The following is a 19,049-nucleotide window of genomic DNA, read 5'->3' on the forward strand; positions in this document are numbered from 1 at the left end:
GTGGGGTTTTGTAGCACTCAAAACCGCAACAGCCGCATAAATCCATGTTATATGTCACTTCAACTAGGCTAGGTAAAATCGTGACACTCAGATTTTAGGGGAATCCCCTATTTTCAGCTGCTATTCTTCCAGCTCAATGTGCACACGGATGCAGGGGATGAGTTACAAAACAATGTAGCCAGAATATGTTTTTAAGGTATAAGGCATGGGAATCGGACTGAAAACCTGGACTTTTTGAAAGTCGGTCAATTCTGAACAACCCTAGCGTCCACGTCCAAATATCATATGATCGACCTAAAGATCACCGCTCTATCAAATATGCCGTACCTGATGTGTGGAACAGTATTCCGCCGGCCATCCGGCAGTCGACGAGCATGTCCACATTCAGGTCGAAATACAAGCAATTTGCCTACTACTAAATAAATAGAGTCCATCCTCAAGATTACCGGACCACGACTGACCTATCGATCTCGCTTCCCATGACATTCCGCCCTATTTCTTGTCGCTTCCTTTTTCTATACTATCTTCTTTGCTTTCATTCAGTGTGCATGCCTCCTCTTTACATCGTCTAGGCCAAGGTGGGTGTCCGATTCCATAGACAACTCCTAGTCGCTTCGACATCTTCCTTTCTTTTCATTGTATCGCATTTTTTGTGGTGTATTGAACTGATAAAATTGCTAATAAACCAATGATGATGATGGAGACTCCGGAAACTTGTTGACTGTATGATTTGCCACCGGTGTGTAAAGGGTTACGAACATTCAATACAACTCCGTCTAGTTGTTAGCTCCGTCTTCTAGTTGTTTTGATGCAAGGAAAATCGTACGAGTTTGTGTATCGAATACATTGGATGGAGTAATCCGATAACATATCGATTCTAGTTTACCCATACCCACGTGTAGTGTTTGCCATACCCACGTGTAGTGTTTGTTTGGTCAACGAAAATTGCACACACACATTGTGCAGACAACTTTTCTAGACAAATTACCGCGATTATATGAAAGTATTTGCTAAATGTAATTTATTGTGGGGTTATTTAATCATTCATATATACCGAATGGTCAAGATCGTATCGAACTTTAAAATTGTTCGATCACAAAGTACCACCGAACAGTTTGTGCGTGGTATAACCAACCAATCTGGTTGTTTTGTGGCATGAGGATAGAGAGTAAAGTAAATTATTTATGGTGAACAAAATTTTTCATGTAACTTTGGTTGTTGCAAATGACTCTTATTTGCAACAACCTATCTATCAGTCGGGTGTGACAACAATTCGGAGCTGTCCAAGTTGAATGTTTAACCACATCGAAATGAATCCGTAAAGCGCTCATTTTCCACAATTGAATACCGAGGAGAATGTTAGCCACCTAGCGTGTTTGTACGAAAGTTGTCATGTTCTACTACCTTGATCGTCCTAATTCCATGTTTTTTATGTATTCGGTATCGTGGAACTGAAAAACCCAAGTGAGAATTTGATTCACTAGTTTTGTCGGCATTGTTTCGTAAGGATACATATGATTGTCGGTATCAGTCTATCCAGAGGAAAATCATACTTCAAAATATTGCCATGACCACCATTTTAGAACGTCGGTGAGGCAGGGTTAGGGGAGGCAGTGCCTCGGATGAGTGAAGGAAGATTGCGAAACCTTCAAAATTAGGGAATTTTCAATTTATTGTTCGAAAATGAAGCGCGAAAGTAGAAGTATGATGGCACAAATGGGGCACAGACGGGCCAAGCTTCATCTGTGATAGCGCAACTCATCATTGATAGCCTAGAATTTATATTCACTGATATTTATCAAATCATAGCGCAACTCATCGTAGATAGCTTAGAATTTATCAAACCTAATTGTGCTGATCTCTCAACTTCTAAAGCAGCGGTTCTCGACACCCCCTTTTATGTGAAAAATGTCGCGCCACCCTTGTCATATCACAAAATGCAACCAGAATGCCGGCAATCCCAACGGAAAGTTTGATGGCATGGATGGTTATGACTGTTGAGAGAATTATAAATACATAGACTAAATGACTATAAACTGCAGGCAACTCGCACAGAGCACGAAAAATATTTTCATTTGACCGCAACTTCGCGCCTCCCTTCACTCTCAGTTCAAGAACCACTGTTTTAAGGTATTTGGAATAACGCAACGCAGCGCTACACACCTATATTTTTACGGCGGTGCTAGGAAGCTACTTACCAATCAAGAACATGTATAGCTATGGCATTGTCTTCAATTTGAATTTGTGAATGTTACTACCGAGGAATTCATTTACGCCCTTGGCGTACATCAGGAAGGCAATGTGTATTTGAAAATTCTTCGTCTTACAAGCGTCGTCATGTCTGCTATTCTCTTTGATCAATCAAGGTATCGTACAATCCAAGATTTCGAGTCGCGCGATGGTGGGTAGACCGACTTCGCTATTGGTTTTGGTCGCAGGCGCGACAGCAACTTGAAGGACGATTTTCATTTTTGCTCCTAATCGCCGCCAATTGGCTTGTGGCTGACGGTCGACGATTCGTGCTTCATACGCGCATATGGCATTTTTGTACGCGCATATGGCATTTTTGTACGCGCAGATGGCAATTTTGTAGTTTGTTGCATTGTATTTACCGTACGTGGGTGCACTGTATTTAACCGTACGTTGTCACGTGGCAGCAGTTCAGGGTATTGATGCTAAATAAGGAATAATAACATGCGAAAAATCAAGCCGATTTGAAGTTTAATTTGTCGCTAATTAGTTTGCTTTCCGGTACGGCTGTGTGAAAACCTGTATCTCACTATCGAGCAGTCGAGAACAAGACAATAGTGATATTCGTTTAACTTACGCCACAGCAAGTTTGCTATTGCTACTCATTATGCACAGTGAATTTATTCGACCAATATATTGTAACCAGCCACCATTCAGACTAACTGATTTCCCGAACCCTTCTCTGCTGCCTGACCACCTGGTTCTACATTCAATTATATTTTTTTTGCTTTGTGTGCTGCTATTTTTGCTTTGTAATAATATATCTTTCTTTGATGACACCAAATTAAAACATTGCCGTTCTATAATAAAAGCTCCATTATATATAGTCAGAGGATAGTAAGCAGGCAACAGGCATATGGAAATAGCTGACAAAAAACCTTGCTTCCGAATTTCAAATTGAGTAAATTACCATAACTGCTTTTAAATGGCATCCTCTCTCTTCCGTTCTCTACAGATAACATAGGTCTTGACATTTATTCCGATAACTGGCAGTACATATGTTTGCGGGGATCATTTATAAGAAAGATCATTAACTTCCATCTATCGGAAGCACTCATAGAAAACAGTAGCCGTTCCTGAAATATCCGACTGGACAAAGAGCGCACATCATAGGGGGTAACTGATATCTTTTTCCGGATTCCAACTCAAGGTTATCCTGAAAACGCTGCCCACCAAATTTGGTTGAATTCTTGTCGTCGCAGAGCCAATTAAAAATTTTAATTTAAAAAAATCATATCTTTCTTTCATCCTCATGGAGTCTGTTTTCTTCAAGGCAGTGCAAAACTAAGTTGGATTTGAGTCAAATTTAAGTTATTTCAGTTTTCCGTTGATAATCCTCGGATGTCCACCAAGTCGTTTTGACACCTTCATTGTATCAGTCTTTGAAATGAAGGATATTTCAATAAACTGATGCTGTATTAATGTAGTAAAGCACTGCTTATTAGCAGTCATGAACTTGAAGTGGAAGTAGTCTGATAACAAAACAAGTGCAACTAGTAGAAAAGTTACTTGATTACTTGAAAAAAAAGTACTTGAAAAAAAAGTAGATGCACTACATCAATGGTCATTAGGGCTGTTCAAAAATAACCTTTTTTCCTGAATCTTGCGGGTTACTTGATTAAATCGTTATTAGGTTGCCTTAAAAAATTACGCACACCAAATTTGAATTCATTCCAACCAATATTCGCGGATTTCGTTGAGTTTGAAAATTTTGAATTTGCCTAAAAATGCAAAAAGAAATTTTTTTCCAATTTTCCTTCCAACCTTATGAAATTGTTGCACTGTCTTCAAAAAGCGATGCAAAACAAATTTGACTCAATTCCAAGCTGCAGAAGCCTAGTTATTCAATTCCAAGCTGCAGAAGCCTAGTTATTCAAGTTTTTTGATGATAATTCTGGGACGATCCACCAATCAAGGATAATCCCAGAATTATCAAAGAAAAACTGAAATAACTCCACTTCTACGGCTTCGAATTGAGTCAAATTTGTTTTGCATCGTTTTTGAAGACAGCGCAATAACTTCATGGGGTTGGCCTAAAAATGCAAAAAAAAATTTTTTCAAATTTTTCTGCCAACCGCATGAAATTATTGCGCTGTCTTCAAAAACGATGCAAAACAAATTTGACTCAATTCGAAGCCGTAGAAGTGGAGTTATTTCAGTTTTTCTTTGATAATTCTGGGATTATCCTTGATTGGTGGATCATCCCAGAATTATCATCAAAAAACTTGAATAACTAGGCTTCTGTAGCTTGGAATTGAATAACTAGGCTTCTGCAGCTTGGAATTGAGCCAAATTTGTTTTGCATCGCTTTTGAAGACAGTGCAACAATTTCATAAGGTTGGAAGGAAAATTGGAAAAAAAATTTTTTTTGCATTTTTAGGCAAATTCAAAATTTTCAAACTCTACGAAATCCGCGAATATTGGTTGGAATGAATTCAAATTTGGTGTGCGTCATTTTTTAAGGCAACCTAACGATTTAATCAAGTAACCAGCAAGATTCAGGAAAAAAGGTTATTTTTGAACAGCCCTAATGGTCATATATATACTTGTTTATTTTTATCATGTCTCAATTTTACCGTTATATCATTGTCATGTCTCAATTTTACCATAGACTGCAATCGAACATGCTTTTTCCATGCGAAGTCGGTGGGACTACGCATTACCACACGGAGGCTACGTACTACCGAAATGACTGTACGTACATGTATACTATGGACGTACGTGTACGTACCTATATACTATGGGCGTACGCTGTCGGAGGATCCGCGTTGCGCGCTGACTGCAAATACGCACCACGCTCCGGTTGTGTAGAGATGTTAGCTCGTGCGGACGTATTAATAAGGCAGATGCCTCAGCGGTGAAGAAAATTGATTTGTTCCGAAAAAGCTTTCTAGAGCACAAGGAGCACGTGGTAATTTATACCGATGGATCCAAGACGAGAGAAGGAGCAGGGTGTGTATGCGCATTTTCTATCCCTGGCGCACGGGTACAATGCTTGCTTAAATGCTTAGTGCGATGCCGACGTAGAGGGGATATCACAGGCGTTGGTATGGATTTTAGGAAGCAGAACTGATCAGAAATATGCGATCTTTTCTGACTGCATTGGAGCTATCCAGGCCAACACCAACTCCGAGAATTCAAAGAACGAAACCATTGCATTAATGATAGACGCCATTCGACAACTGTAGGACAGAAACTCCGCTGTGGTGGTATCGCCAGTAATGAAGCAGTTGACCGTCTTGCCAGGAGGGGGAATGAAGCGAATTCTGAGGAAATCGACAAGCTCGCTTGACTAGATGTATTTAGCCTACGAAAAGCTCCTAAAATCAAGATGAGGCGCGAATTCTGATGATAAAATCGATATGCTAGTTAATGTGGACTGTATTTTATCGTGGAGACCGCTGTGTGTAGCTTTGGTGATATATCGTTGAAATTATTGATTAATCTTGATATCGATATTCAATGAGTAATATCATCAATACTGGATGTATGGCGATGAATGCAGACAATGTGGCCCCTCTTTGTAAGACCACTGTGGGCAGGTTTACAACGTTCTTACGCAACGGCGCATTGTGGTATGATGGAGGCATAAGGTAACACGGCCTCTTCCCAGAACACCAACATTACATGGTTTATAGAGTAGGGCTCACCAACGCGGTGTCCGCGGGCCCCAGATAGCCTGCGAAGACCAGATGACTAAGCCCACGCGCCTGTTCTAAAAATATCAAATAGTAGCATTTATCAATATTCGTCAGATTAGTAAAAGTGAGCTTTCAAATATATATAGATTGAGTGATTCTACATGTGAGTGATTCTACATGTCAATATTATAGTAACTTACAGACATATGAGGTTTGATTTAAAAGACTCTTTTGGGAGTCTTAACGCTTAAAACACAATGTGATTCCTGCCCAGTGCTAGTAATATCAAAGCGGAAAACAAAATTCAGTCAGATACGGGTAAATGGTAGCCCGTCGCTTCAATCAGTACCCAGCGCATAGCTCTTGGTTGCGAAGAAAAGGTGGGTGACCCCTGAAAAGTCTAATAACTAACCCGAACATATCTCGCAGTGGTAGCGTTCTTGGTTCCTAGTGCTTGCAGCCCCATGCCACGAACTTGACGTGTTTGTGGTTTGATTCGAAAAGTACATGTATGCGTCTGTGCAAGCTGACATTAACACAAAGCAGTGCGTCGGCATTTTTTTCAGAACTATACGAATATACATCATAGTCGATATAATATAATTCCAAGGAACGGCCATCCATTTGCACTCATCACCTGGCTTCTCACCGCCGTAACAGCTTTCATTTGAAGTGTACAAATGTAGCCTTGTTCTTTTTCCCGATTCGGTCTAGAAAATGAGCTGTCACTCAAGCGGTGTAAGGGCATGCAACTTGATAGTTGCGTGCCTGTCCGATTTTTGGAGAGTGTTTTAATATTGTGGCGAAACCTATTGAACATTTTAGCACATGTCACCTCGCGGTTGCTCTTACGCAGGTGAATTAACTGCAACCAACGCAGGTGAATTAACTGCAACCAATACCAAAATTTTAGTGCCTCCATTAAATATCACGGCAAAGGTGCGATTATGTATCCTTGCCCGGTTACTGATTGCAATAAGCAGGGCATCCTGTACAAGACGCAATCGAATCAGCGTGATATATTGGCCAAGCACGACACCGCGAAAAACGCACTAATTTATGATATCGTGTGCGGCGAGTGCGACCGCTGGAGAATTCATGCGCAGCCAGACATGATCTCTGCCAAGAACCTCTGGAGCAACTGCCGCGTACAGGAAGGCTTATCCTATCGCACCTCGCCTCTTTAGAGAAGCTACTGTCATTCCCGTGTTCCTCTTTCGGTTGCGAATCCGGAAGTTCTTCCGAAGCGATCTCCACCGCCTGCTGGATGTGCGCATCTACACGTTGGCGAAGGCGGAATTCCGCCTCCCGAACAGAGCGGGTCAGCATGTCTTTCATGCTGGACTGAGGGTTGGTCGTCGGAGAATCCCGAATCTCTGCGTTTCCACGAGAACCACTGCAGGTATGTACGGACTGGAATGGAACGAATCAACCTGAATTTAGAAACATCCAAAAGACTGAATGACATCCTCCATTTTATGAAGTAGGAAGAGTCAAAAATATCACGAGTTTGACATTTTACATGCGGAATCGGTGGGACCACGTATTACCACAAAGAGTCTCTACTACGCAAGCTATACTACCGAACAGATTTACGCACCTGCACACCATGAGTGTGCTGGCAGAAGCGGTTCCGCGCAGTTGGTAAGTATGTACTTACGGAATATATAGGGCGGGCAGTTTATACCGATGGATCCAAGACAAGAAAGGAGGGTGCGCACTGCGCATTCTCTCCATCCTGGCGCATGGGTAGAATGCGCCTTAAATGCTTAGCTAATCCAGTGAGTGGGGATACAGGCATTGGTATGAATATAGGAAACGGAACTGTTCTGTTCAGCCTGTATCCGCTATCCAGACCATCAGTAACACCTAGTTTCATTCATAAAGGGACACCATGCGACAACTGAAGGACAGAGACGTCAACGCAGTTTTTGTGGATCGAAGGGGAGGGGGCATCAAGATAGATTGCTCCTACTCCCGAAGCAAACCATGATATCATGCTCGGAAAATAACAGCTCGGAATTTCAAAGCTACTGGGTGTAACGAACCAGCGGTGAAAGCACCTGGCTTTACCCCGGGGATCGCAAGGACTAGTTAGTACCTTGATGTTAGAAGATCTGGCGACCACTACCGCTACAAAGCTACGGTACAGTGGATTGGAGAGGCCTTACGAACACCGTGCTAACAGCCACCCAGATTAGAAAAACATCTTGCACAGCACGTGGTTAATCTGCTGTTACACAGCACGTGGCGACTCGGCAAGTAGCGACTCTGCCAGTATCTAAAAGATGTGGCAGCCGTTCTCTATACTGACATAACTATACTGCCCCTCATGTCAGTTTTAGTATCATTGCATCTTGCTTTCACGTCTTCCTTTTGCTTTCGGCGAAGGGAAGGGACGTAAAATAATGCTCCGGACCTCGTCAGTTCGTCGCTTTTTGAATTATTTAGTAATATCGGTGGGAGTGTCGGCCCCCACCACCACATAATATATATCGTGTCATTTTTGAAGGGGGCCTCGTTTTTTCCAGCGTTTCTTTCATGTTCTGACGAACTGTTTCCGTCCTCCCCCTATTCTCTTTTCTCATATCGCATTTTCATGCACTGTTAAGCGTCTGTATTTACTTGTTTGACGTATGTATTTACTTTTTTTTACCAACAAAATCAATTTTGGACTGTTGATTTCGGTATTCAAGAATATTACGAAAAAGTTACGTGTTGATTTCAGCTTGCTCGGACGCATACATGAAGAGCAGAGTGCATCTGGGTGGAAGGCAATCGGTTTGTTCCAAATATCTAGTAAAACAATAACGGGGTGGAAGGCATCGGTTTGTTCCAAATACCTAGTAAAACAATAGAGGGAGCACATGGGAAATATAGGCGTTTCGGCAACATCCGCGCCTTGCTGTACGACCTATGAATGATGACGAAGGTCAAGTCGCATATTCGCAACAAGATGGAGTTGACGAATCATAACCGATATTGGACGAATCATCATCGATATTGGAAACATTACCGCTAATTATCCTAACGATATGGTTGGAACAGTTTTCCGGTGATTTCACCAATGCTCACTACTACACATGCTTTTTGTTGACTTTGTTCGCGGTAGACCCACAGAATCTGACTTCACCGAAGATTTCATAATTATTGTCCTTTTTTCGACCGACACACAGATTTGCAATGAACAATATCGCCAATAGTCTAACTTCTGTGTCGATAACGTGTACTCACAGCGCTAAGCTTGTCCCCTATTTGCGATCTAACAGGCAGCGACAGGTAACTTGCGATTTAACTCGCGACGAACAGGCAGCGACAGGTAACAGGTAAGGCAGGCAGCGACAGGTAACAGGTAAGGAGTCATCACGACGTCATATCAACGATAGCATGTACGAAGGAGCGGATGTAGGATATAGGTGTCGGATCTCGAAGCAGGAACCAGAAATGTAGCAGGGCGAGCATTACGCTCTGACGACTAGCCAAGTGTCGGCTACTTCCTAACCCGGTATGTGACATTCAAGGACGGAAGCGCTGAATGGAGCGAGCAAGAGCAAGGAATTGCAGTCCTGAAAGAATGACAGACGTGAAAATACTGTTACATTGTCATCACTAGGTAAGGTGGATAATAGATTCAGAGACTGCAACTGGCCGTTTCGGCATCCTCCTATCTGTTTGTTCATTGCACCGCATGTCGGTATTGTACACTTCTGTCTTCACCAGATGAAGATATAATCTCATTGCACCGCATGTCGGTATTGTACACTTCTGTCTTCACCAGATGAAGATATAATCTGACTATAACCGTTACTATTATGTTTCAATATCTACTTGCGATTGTATGGTCGTATGTGTGGAGTTATACAATAGCATGTCGTCATCTCGTCGGTAAATACCAGTTACTGATGTTGCATCAAGCTCAGTTTCGTCAACTGTGTGTGCACGTGAAACTTCGTACCAGAAAGTGATGTTTTTTGGGATGGATTCTGAGCTAGAAAACATGGTGAAAATCTAACAGTAGTTTAGTGCGGACTGCAGGCTTCTACGTTCCCGTACAATATCGATTAATGTAATGCGTAATCTGTACATGATCCACATTTGCGACTGAAGTTGTTCGATGTAGACTACCTGCCAAGGCCAGATTATTCTGTCCCCGCGCTACTCAAAGTGCCACGCCTTCGGTAGACATGCGGAAAGCGTAAGCATGACGTTCAAACCGTGGGCTATCTATCTTATCTTTGCATCTCTGGCTTCTACTGTACCAGGCATAACGACTTTACGACCTGTCGCTCGGAGACCAACATAGTTCTATGCGCTAAGTCTACGTGCGACGATCGAGATCGACGTAATGAAAGATAGCAGTCCTGAGCACTCGTCACAAAAGACCAATTATTAAATACACGCGACAGTAATCAAGTAAACCAATCAGCCAGTGGTGACTCTACAAACACAATCCTTAAAAACTCCGGTTCTCGTTGGTCGGTATAGTCGTACAGATATATTCGAATTCAATTGTAACAGGCGACCAAAAATAATTCAGTAAACCTAACCAATTCTGTCCTGCTATCAACTGACTAATACCAAAAGATCCCTGTTACTACTATAGAATGCGCGTCGCTGAACCGAACTAAACAGCGAATTTGACCATTTCCCTTGCAGTGTTTCCTTAACATTTTCCAGCTGTCGCACCCACCTGGACAACGGATTAGGTATCAGCGCCCCCCTGAAACACCCCCTACCAAATTCAACAATAAAACCGAAGTTGTTCTGCAGTTATTACAATAAATAAGAAGACGGATGCAGCTACGGCATATGTCAACATCCTCATTATATTGTGTTTGAAAATAATCGAACATCTCGAGGTCTGGCTATGTCAAGTCGTTCATTCATTTCCACCAGTCAGAAACTGTGTCACGGCACTAAAAAGCACGATATACCAAATATGAGTGGGGAAGGGCAACCCGACTCCACGGAGAGTACTTATGTTTGATTCAATTGTGTATCCAGAAAGATTGAGATTTTAGATGGTGAACACAGTGTGAACGCAAAATTGTTCTCCAATGTAATCGGCTCCTCAATCATTCATGTTCGAAAACTTCACATAATGGATTGATTATAAAGTATGTTCTAGTTGGTATATATCGTGAAATCAAATTACTAAGGCGCTTTTTTTACCTGAAAAAGGAAAATTTTGACCTAAAAAATCCAAATTTTGACTTTTTTTGACCTAAAAAAACCCAAATTTTGACCTAACGTATGCAAATTAGGTGTTTTCCCACAGAATGTTAAAATTGTACCAATTGTACCACTTATCTTCATTTCTGGTTGGAACTGGCTGTCCCAATGCAGTAGTTTGGCCTGGAAAATCATTTCTGGCTTAGAAACAATGAAAAATGAAGAAAAAAAAACATTTTAACGAACGAAATAATAAGATTGTAGTACAACGAGAGATTCTTTCCTACATTCTTGGGTAGAAAGTGCATGTCCTTACTAAGAAACTTGCCAAGGACGTTCAACAGCAGCAGTTGCCGGCTGACAATCAGACATGGGGTGATTACTTCGTGAATGTAATCGATTGCGATTACGATTACTTCTGAATGACGCGATTACGATTACAGCAAAATAAGGAAGTAGTCGATTACGATTACATTCATTTTGCATCTTAGAAGCTCTATTAGAAGACAATATATGGATTGCGCTGAAAAGGCCTAATGTGATAATAAACTCCCTTTAAAAAAGCTGCGTCATTTGCTTGTTACGTCATAATATGCCAAATGCCCATTTTTCTGCAGGACGATTTATCGCACCCAGTGATTTGCATTCTTGCCAGGTCCATGACTGCCGCACCCCAAATTTTGCAATAGAGTGCGGAGCGAGCTCGAAGGGTACTCAAAAGTATTTCGTAAACCAACATCAATTATAGAGTATTTTCGAGAGATTTAATTACCTTGAAAATTCTCTCTAGATAAGCTTGATTTTGAAATACATACATTTCCCCCTAAAAAAACGCATACATAATTTATAGTAGGGTTGCATTTAAAACAAATGGTTGTTTAAAACACTTTGTTTAAAACATGTTTTAAACAGTGTTTTGAACAAATGCTTTAAAAAAACAAATAGGTTAGGTTTTTTCTTAAGTTGTAAAATTATGCCATAATTGAGTAAATGCTTCCCAAAAACATGTTGTATGACCTTGACCGTACAGACAATTACTACCCGATTTAGCCGATGTACATCGATGTGGGATGGTTGAAACCCCTCAAAATAGTCGGTTCGTTAAACAGTTAGATATTTCGTCAAAGGAGCTATATTTACCCTAAATTTTCAATCGTCAATGTCAATCCACATTCGTGATGTCATGGCTTGAAAAAAAAACATAGAAAAACAGGGTTTAAACAAGGGCCTTGTTTTAAACATGTTCGCCTTGATTTTTGTTTTAAATGCAACCCTAATTTCTAGTAATAGGCATATAGGCTCTAGTCAATACCGTGCCACTACGCACGAAAAGACATATGCCATTTTTACCAACACGCGACTTCACGAAGTGAGCACTCAAAGACCTTGGCCGAAGCTTAGGGTATGTGTCCATTGTCAATAGTAGCGCTGGGTGGGCGTGACTAAGAGTCCGGTCCTTCCAATCTGAGCCCACAATGCAAATGCCACCCGGGCACCTACATAGCATTAAAGACGATTTGTATTAAAGGCGATTTGTGTGTGCGTCTCACGAAATTTTTCTTTTAGTCTATTACGTTTGGGACACAACAATATCTTTTGATTATACGTCAGACCGGAGGTCATGAATTAAAAACATACACTGAAGTAATTATAACAAGATACCAGACGTTATAATTATGAATTACGTGCCCCCAGCTCCACAGGTAAAGCTGACCATCGGGGGCAGAGAGAGTATTAAAAATGAATAATAATATAATGCAATTACCAATATTATTGAGGAAATTCCGTCTTCAACTTGAAAATATTACCCTATGGGTGCAAACGACCAACTTTTAAACTGGGGGACGAATTGATGTTTTGGTCGTGATTCAAGCTAAAACCCACGCTAACATGATATATAAACCCATGTTGAGTAAAGAATTTTGAAATAACGATTGGCGTCCGTTTCAAGTAGAGTCATATGAGAATAAGATGAAGAGAACATAAAATTCTGCCTTCACTTAATTCAGATAATGTACTGCAAGCTGCCGTTACGAGAAACGGCAATAACGGCTCGGTTATGATAGCCTATATATCAGCAGCTGTTGATTTTTAATGCTTTGTTGTGGAAACCGTAATGTTTGATTTGACGAGTACAAAATTTAAAATCTCTGTCCGGTGTAGGTACTAATAAACTACGTAATACATAGGCCTACTGCTCGTCAAGCAGCAGCGGTAAAACTGCGTTTAACCATACCCATAACCAAACATCAATACACAAGTTACTATTTTAAACTAGACAGAGTAGTGATTAATTATCCCTGGCGTGTGGGGCGTGTTGATAACTTGATATACAGCACGGCGGATGTTCTTGCAATCACAATACAGTAATGTGCGTACATCGAATATCTATTTACTGTGGATAGTTCTTACGCAATGACTAGCAAAGCTAATAGGCTACTTCTGACGTAATATTGAGCAATGGCATTTGAAGATAAGACGTTTGTGCTATCACGAACCTGGCATAATATCTCTTCCTTGTTCACGAATGTTAGGTTTATGTCATAGTCCTTGTACAAATAAAAAGTAATCGTTCTTTCACAAAGAAATCGATTAGATATGGGAAGTAGTCGATTACGATTACTTTGGGATTCTTTCGAATATAATCGCATTCGAATGTAATCGATTGCGATTACGATTACTTGAAAATGCTGTAATCGTCGTAATCGAATCGCGATCACCCCATGTCTGCTGACAACACTCAAGTTGTGCGTACACTGCTGGTGACACATCGTGTTGCTTCACTCTGACAATGTTGTCTACATCAGTGGTTCTCAACCACCGGTCCGCGGACCGGTGCCGGTCCGCGACGACATTCCTGCCGGTCCGCCAGGCAGGCATTTTACAATTTTATACGTTAATTTCAAGGTGCAATATATTGAAAGCTTTACCATTGATAAAATCAATAAAACATCAAAATTTAAACTGATTGAGAACTTCGTGAGGTAGCATTAGATCTGGAAACATTTGACTTGAAGTTCAAGCCGTGTCATTTGACGACATGTCAGCGACCATAGTACAAGCTGACTTGCTAAAATGCGCAGTTTGCACGATTATTCGTTTTCCATTCATTCATTTTGTGCAGTATAGTAACTATAGTAACTGCCACACTACAACCCCTAATTGATAGGGGCCGAGCTTGAAGGAGCCAAAAGTTATTTCGTGAATGAACATAAACTGAAGATTATTTTACTTGAAACTTCATCCAACTTTTAAAAACAAAATTTCACACTTTGTCCGATTTGGTGTCACTAAATAAATTGGATATCGAGTGATCAGGCATTTTCGGCGTCAGCCATTGCCGCGCCACGACGCACCAATGCATAATGAAGTTTGGGCTAATACAGGACTGCGAAAAGTGTGCCAAACATTTGGCATCGACAAAACCTTGGCCGAAAATGACTGCCCTTTGTAGACCAAAAACCGAGTTATAAATATGTCAAATTGTCCATAGGCACCTAAATGACTGGAGCCAAATTTTCCTGTATTGGCAATCTGTACGCCACTGGAAAAACGCCATCCCACAGAGAAAGTTATTTTCCAGTGAAGAAATAGCAATTTGGAATCGTGTGCTTCTTTTAGCTTAGTACGCTTGGGCGATTTCAATATCTATTCACTATGTAACAGACAGTAGGTCATGAAATAATGATATGCAACAAAGTAATTATTGCAACAGTCCAGCCCGAATATGTTTAATTTGCTAACATGTCATAAATTTTCCAAGACGACACCTCACTCAGGTCTACCAGAGAATCTGATTCTGATAGGATAAAATAAAATATAGAAATATGTACGCAATTACTAATATTATTGACGGATTCGGTCATGAATTATAGAAAATTTCCACGCTTCTAGCGATTAGGCTACGTAGCCTCTCTACCGGCACTACGTAGAACGGATGCGCTCTCAAGCAGTGGTGAGAGCATCCATCTAGCTGTGGGGCCCAAGACTAACTTTTTTCAGGGGTTGACTGACGAAGTGCCTTTTCGGCACTGGTTTTGTGTATGGCCATTGGCCAGGTATAGCTGTTGCCAGGTGGTTTCGTGCGGCGCATTGTATCGGTAGTAGGTTGAACGTTATCAGGCTCCGAAATAGCCCGCGAGTAAGTCTGGGAAAAGGTGCTGACTTCTTTTAGTAATCAGCTCGTCAAATTTTGATCTGGGCCACAGAACATTTTCAAATTGGAGATGGAGTTGCGACCATAAAAGGTTGGAAAGCACTGGATCTGTTACCCAACATACAGCCACATACTCCTGAACCGGATCGTTACCAGCTCTGGGGGGGGGGGACATTACAAAACAATGCGGTGAATCAGAATCTCCGCCAGCGGTAACGAGCTCTCTCGAATGCGATTACCGCATAATATAAAATTTGGTATTTCAAAACATTTTACGGCCAGCTCACGCAAGAGCGCTTTGAACTCACGTAAACTCTCGTAATTCCAGACGCAACACAACGTTTCGCAATCAACGCGCTAATTTGTGATATCGCCAAGTCGATCATCTCAGTAAAAGATGACATCAAATGAGGGGTTATAATGCTGTGTGGTCAGCAACGATTTGTAATTTAGCTGCGATAATCTTTCACATGCAGGGAAATGGAAATACCCTAATTGTTTGTGGTATTTGCTCTGAAGAGAACAAAATTTCAGGCGTGCAGTACATTATAGTTTGTCTGCTTTAGGCCGCTGCGTCAAGTATCACGCGTGCATTCAGTTTTAACTTCGTATGAGGATAATACAGTTGGAGCAATACATGTATAACATTCTGGAAACATGGCCCTGATCGTAATTCGCAACGACTTTATAGGCCTACCGAATCGGACTGAATTCTACCGTTCGGCAGCGAATTACTTATTAACAAGGCGACCCCACGATATGCTAGCCAAAGTTAAAAAGTGGATATTAAATAAATCTATTTGGTAATAGATTACTAACATACCGAGGTTAGTAATCTACAATTTAAGATTATAACAGCATGCTTCCGACATAGAACTCAAGTCCCCGTTATATTCATACAGGCTTTAAACGGCGAGGTCCCCAGTCCCCGCACTTACTGGTACGTATATGAGTATAGACAATGATATATATACAATGATTGGAAACTGCCACGCCCCTTAACGCTATAAGATAGATTCCCGGCGAAATCAGTCCGTCGCGGGATATGCTTGAGTAGAGGTACGGAATTGCGTATGTCGACTGTGGGCGAGTGCTGCAATCGACCTATCTGGCGTACTTATTCACTGATTTTCCCCAATTGGTTTAGTTTTTGTTGGATTCTTGAGCATAGTGAGGCAGTGCTGCATACTAGGATCTAATATAACTTTTAACAATGCACATTTATCAAAGTATCGACTAGCTGTGAGGCATTTTAGCATCGGTTGCAACCATGCATGTACGACACAGCCAAAAAAATTAATAGATACTGTGGGTGAGCGTCAATATAGATGTGCAGAACCAAGAAGGATTGTTGAAAGAGGATTTTAAAATATTCTGGCAGCATTTATGTCACCTGATTTTTTAAAAGAGAAGGGTTGATTACGATAATTGTGTGAGCAACTAAGTTGTTTTATATAGTATATGTTGTAATATTGTAGGGCCGATTTCATTGGCAACCATAGTATCAGTATAGCGATTGTACCTTCATAATATAATATAAAATCGGAACTAACCGGAAACTAACATTGTACTGATTGGTAAAATGCTAACAGATATAACTTTTTACCGGGTCAGGCCGTTCAATCCACATCAATGATGAGAATCGGCATTGTTCTAAACAATATTCCATCGGCAGAACAATGCACTAGAATGACATTGAGGATAATCACTCCATAGTTGGTATTGTGCACATCAACCTTGCGTGATATGTCGTACTACTCTCAATAGTTGAATCTTTCACACCGGGGTGTCCGAAAGCGTCTACCAATGCCCATTTATTCAAAATATACCTGGTAAACGTTTTGGCACTTCTTTGGTATGAACTACCCGTTGTGAAGTGTTCCCCATGAATTGCCTGTAAACCTTGAAAATTAACATGGAGTTCTCGTTAAGATTGATAGCTGGAAGGATTGTACAAAATAGATGATTTATGCATTTGCGAGCAACATTCTATGGTGTCTTATTCATTGAAAGGTTATAGGGAATGATTTTGTAACCTTCCCCATTGTATAGTGTGTACGTCTATGGTTTTTTATGTATAATCTTCATAACTTTTCGTCATTTGCATCACGCTTTATGACCTGAGCATGAGCATCAACTTGCATTGTATGTGCTGCTGCCTCAAATACTCAGGTTATTTTCCCAGCAATGTAACTCCACAATCATCCAATGCAAAATCTCTCTCTTGAACATGCATATTGCTCATATATATTGCATATGCGGCAGTGCGGCAAATACTTGACGGATTGAATAAATATCTTGATTTCAATTGTAGTTGACTGGCAAAACTGTGACATAACAAATTCCCATTCTGTAAATGTCTAATGCATAAATTTTTTACAGGATCGTTAACATTTTTTATAAATTTTAGTCCATTCTAACTTTCCAGAAAAGATTGTTCGTGTATTGAAACAGCCGCAAAGCAACCCACATCCGCGAGGAAATTGAAAAGGATTCAGGGATCTTAATAAAAGTGCAAATCATTAACTTATGGGATTTCGGCACGCCAGGCCGTCCATGAGAAGCAAACATGTCATGTTCCACTCTGCTGCAGACATTGAGATATTTCCAAAGATTGTAGACAAAATGAATAATACTTTGACGATTGGTGCCGGATTGGATTGATACTCATTGGATCGATTGATGCAGAGAAAAATAGTCTTGCTGAAAGACTATGCATATTATTCGAGTACGAGAGGTGAAGAGATGGACACTACAATGCAACCTATGGATAATTTCGTGTGCCTTGTGAATATGACAACCAAGTTCAGCTACAACTGCCATTTAAAGCCATATTGCATTCCAGATAATATTGCTTCACTTATACTAGCTGGAAAAAGATATGCCGCTACTGCAAAATTGAGATATTCTTATGCCGCAGAAACAGCAACGAAATTCGTGAGCAGGGAAGCTTATCAAAGAGACAAGAAAACAACAACAATGATAAATTTGATAATGACGTTTTTGCCAATCCATCGAGCAGACTACCTCATTATCACCAAGAGATTGAGTCTTGATCCGTTATTGGAATCATTTTTATCCTGATCAGGAAATCTGGCCGCACTTGCGATATGGTAATTTTCAAAGAATAATTGATTTCTAAAGAGGCTTGAAACATACTAGTGTTCAAATGCCATGGTACTTGATGCTTGAATGCCCTCCGATGTTCAACGTCATGTGAGATCGCTGCTCTACCATCCAACTGCTGTCCTGTTATTGTAATTAAGAGAGGATAAGAAAGCTCGAAAAAATAACATTCGAGAATATATATTTTTGTTACGTGACAAGAAACATTGACGTTATCAACTACTAGGCACAGTTATTCGATTGTTCATTATAGCACAGCACAGTTTCATAAATTACAACAAAAATAGATGCACACAGTACATTTATCGAATGGCTTAAACATAGGTATATCTGATATTGTAATTTGCATAAACATAAAAATCCCCTTTTGCTACATATTCACTTGACTTCAATGCTTTCCGTTGAATAGGATTTTGGCGAGATAGTGTAATGGTTATGCGTCCGGCTTCTCGAGCGGTAGGTCGTGGGTTCGATCCCCGGCCGGGTCATACCAAAGACTCGAAAAATGGTATCCGCAGCTATCCTGCTAGGCGCTCAGCAATCACAGATAGCATGGAGGAGAAAAAAAAACGGGGGCGCAGACTAGATGACCTCATGGGGCCGTATCGCAACTCCGTCGCCAAAGCATCTCGATGGTGCAGGCGAGAAAGAATATCATCTCTCTCTCTCTTGGTTAGGATTTGGGTTCTTGTTATTCTGAATTT

At 40.8% G+C, this 19,049-nt stretch overlaps 2 long non-coding RNA genes across 2 annotated transcripts in view; one reads left to right on the plus strand and one right to left on the minus strand.

Moving 5' to 3' along the window:
• Positions 1 to 19,049, plus strand: part of LOC145442727 (uncharacterized) — a 309,441-nt gene that overhangs the window by 64,716 nt on the left and 225,676 nt on the right. The gene's annotated exons all lie outside the window — the stretch shown is intronic.
• LOC145443367 (uncharacterized) lies at positions 17,444 to 18,732 on the minus strand. The gene is made up of 2 exons (XR_013916414.1): positions 18,247 to 18,732; positions 17,444 to 17,922 (listed from the first exon to the last, which is right to left on the minus strand). It is a non-coding gene; the product is annotated as an uncharacterized LOC145443367 (long non-coding RNA).

This window comes from Botryllus schlosseri, chromosome 7, assembly GCF_051294905.1.
Source record: "Botryllus schlosseri isolate E-star chromosome 7, Bs_hap1, whole genome shotgun sequence".
In the NCBI taxonomy this organism is placed as follows: Eukaryota; Metazoa; Chordata; class Ascidiacea; order Stolidobranchia; family Styelidae; genus Botryllus; species Botryllus schlosseri.